This window comes from Mizuhopecten yessoensis, unplaced genomic scaffold, assembly GCF_002113885.1.
Source record: "Mizuhopecten yessoensis strain PY_sf001 unplaced genomic scaffold, ASM211388v2 scaffold4999.1, whole genome shotgun sequence".
In the NCBI taxonomy this organism is placed as follows: domain Eukaryota; kingdom Metazoa; phylum Mollusca; class Bivalvia; order Pectinida; family Pectinidae; genus Mizuhopecten; species Mizuhopecten yessoensis.
This window is the reverse complement of record NW_018405827.1, coordinates 260,791-264,313: the sequence shown is the minus strand read 5'-3', so window position 1 is coordinate 264,313 and position 3,523 is coordinate 260,791.

The window sequence follows — 3,523 nt, the reverse complement described above, 5'->3', positions numbered from 1 at the left end:
AGTAACATATGTTTAGCGTTTGGGTTGTTTTATCTGCGTTGTCTGTTTGTTTGCGTATGTTTTTTTCTTATTCAAAAAAATGTAATTTTTATTTTGCAATTATGCATTGAGATTGTTTTTATCTGTCTTTCATTGATAGATAATTTGCGATAACAAATGTAATATTCTGTGATTACCGTGAAGAGACGTTATTCTCAATCATGCTTATTATTGCGCTAAAAAGCGGGAAACCGTCTCAGAGGAAATTAGGCTCGTGACAAACAATAGCACCATTAACCGGAACTGTTGCCAGACAGGACTATGATGTATGATGAAACTCTACCGGGATAATTTCTTTACGGCAGATAGAACATGCCACTGTGCCATGGTTTTAACAAATATAGCGATATACATTTACTGCCGATGAAGTCGGTTTAATAGTGAAGTCTTTAACATCATGTAGGAGTCCCTTTCTTTGCCAACATATTTTATTTACAACAGAGAGATTTTAATTCGTAATCTTAAAGTATAAGACGTGCCAAGTGTATCTATAAGTTTTCAAATTCAATGTGAAATATTAAGGTTGCACGCTACCTTATATCGAGAGTAGCTTTTTTCAATTAACATTATATACTAAAAAAAATATTACTAATAAATCTTGATAAGTGTGATAAATTTGAACGTTGATACTGTACATATCACAGTAATGCAGCATTCCACTTTAACGGGATATAAGGTCGATATACATAACACTTCTTACTATTCTGTTCGCGTCATGGACTGAATTCTGTCGATTGTTCGGGAAATGATTGCTAGAATGTCACCTTTCATTCACAAATATATTGCTCCCACCGATTCATCCCAAGGGATCACTCCGGTACCTTCTCCGAATGAATTTGATGGAAACTATAAGTCTACATCCATGTTTGTCTATTATACAACTAAGGTTTAGCTCTGGGAAAGCGTGCATTTCTGGTTCCGACCAGGCCTATATCCACATCCCTTTGCTGTAAATCGGAAAATAAAATCTAGTTCTGAAATACTGTATTCAAAATTCTTTTAATGATAATGCTGCGCGTAGACATTTTTTAATGCAAGTTCCGAAAACCCATCGAGAGTCAATTCTTTCAATATCGCCTGCGTTGATGTCGCGCTCTTTGGATAGAGATCAAGGCCAATGTCAAAAACAAATTTCGCCCACGACCCAAGAAATTTGCCTAGTTATTTTCGTAATATACCGGAAAAAATTGCCGATTAAAGCCAATTATGTTACATTATATTTTATATACAGACTTACTCCATGTTCAGTGTACTGGAGGACAAAGTACGTATACCTTAACTGGAGGCCTATCATCAGAAACTGAAGGACCATAACTGCCAAGACAACGAGGTTGAGGGAGACTCAAGAATATATAACATTTTATAACATATACATATATTTTATGGTAAACCTGTGTATTATGTCAATGAAGAGGTCAGGGATTGGTGGTGTGCTACCTTATGGGAATTGCCATTAGAGTAATCTCCCTTTCATTACAAGTTCCTTCCTTTTAACAGTGAACCACATGAAGGCTGTTCCAGTTTTCAACGGTTTTTAAAAAATCATTTAAGGCAGATTGAGTTTCAGAACACCAAAAACGTTAAGTCCGTGTTAGTTTTTATCGATCAGGGGCGTAGTTTTTGTAAGTATATTGGTTGTCTACTAACCAGGTTTATTGTTTGCGCTACTTAAACTGTGTCGTTTCTCGGGGGTTTGGTTTCTATTTATAGATTGTTTTCGCGCCATTTCGAGATGTCTGCCAATTGCAACTCCACCAACATTTTATGCATTGGGCACTCCTTTATCCGGAGACAAAAGCGTTTTGTTACTTTCAACAAATCGTATGATCGCGATTTGGAAATAAAGGGGCCAAATATACAAATTTCGTACTATGGAAAACCAAGTGGGACTCTCGATCGGTTCAAGAATAATTTCACCCAGCATGTGATTCTGTCACTTCAAAGCCGGTTGCATGCAGGGGCGGATCCAGGATTTCCTAAAAGGGGGGGCCGAGAATATTTTCTCTAAAGTCAACGGTGTGCTGCCGAGCGCGTAGCGCGAGTAGGGGGAGGGTACGGGAGGGTGTCTCCCCCCTCCCGTAAGGGGGGTTTGGGGGATCTCCCCCCAAAAAATTGTGTTTTCTAGAACGCCTCAGAAGCGATTTCCCGTGTTCTGAGGATTGTTTTTATGTTTAACTAACAAGAAGAAAAAAACATATTTTAAGTATGGCCCAAAGACTTTTTTTGTGTACTGGAAAGAAAATTAAAGTTTCGGTTCAAATTCTCTATCAATAGCGTGTTTTAGAAGTCAGATGGTATTATTATAGGGGCAACCTGGTGCTGACAAATGTATGAATCCACAGGGGGCTTGTTCATTATTACCTAATTTGGGGTCCCGCCCGCATGGGGGATACTATTGGTCCACCGTCAAAAAATGAATGTAGGGACGCACAATATCTAGTCTTCAGACATTGTACCTACAGTACAGTACTTCATGTAATAGTTTGTCGTACTAAAGAACAAATAACACAATAACATCGTTGCTGTTTAATTAATGAGTTACTCATGGCATCACTAAGTTGCTAAACAAACGGATAAGTTCAAATCATTGCGACACCCAAGGCCACTAGCTATATAGTCTCGCGTTTTATAATTGTTGACTAGTTCACTAATGTAGACAATGATATATCTGAAATGTCCACGCTGATTAACTCATGTAAGGGCGTGCATCTTACCAACAGTGGTACATTTGCTAAGCTATCTGGTTAAAATGGTACAACTTAGGAGGCACATACGCGTCACCTTTAAATTTAATTCAAATTCATCATACTTGTAAGTACAGCATATCATCTCATTCTGGTACGTACAACTTATTACTACGTACACAATAGTATGCTGTGTGAAGATACTTTCTTGTACGTACACGATGGTAAGCTATAAATACCACAATGAGATATTATGTTGTACATACAAGATAGTTAAACAGTTCCAACAATATATAATACCAAAATAATTGAATGGATATGTTTAGTCGATTATACATAATATTGTCAGCCAAAAAAACCCTTTATCATTCTTGTATAATGATATGATTAATATCGCCCGGGCGGTTAGGAAGGTTACAATAAAAAGTATTGATTTTCAGATCATCTATAACGAGCGGTCAATAATATAATCGCAGAGCGTTGCAAGTTGCAACTTGGGGTTTTGCGGAGGTGGTAAAATAAAAAAAACACTTTAGGGTCAAGATACAAAGTATACGAGCGTAGCGATGCCAACAAATATTGTTTTAATAAAGAAAATGTAGTAAAAATATCAGATAACGGAAACCCACAATATTTGCTAGGATGCCGTATGGGATGTGTGGGGTGTAGCCCTAGATTTTTTTTATACAAGCTCCGTGTATTATTTGATGCATTTTGAAATGTTAATATGTTCCCATTCCCGGCCGATCAGACCATTTCGGGCCGGCCCGAAAAAGGTCAGTCCGCCGCCAAAAGGGGGG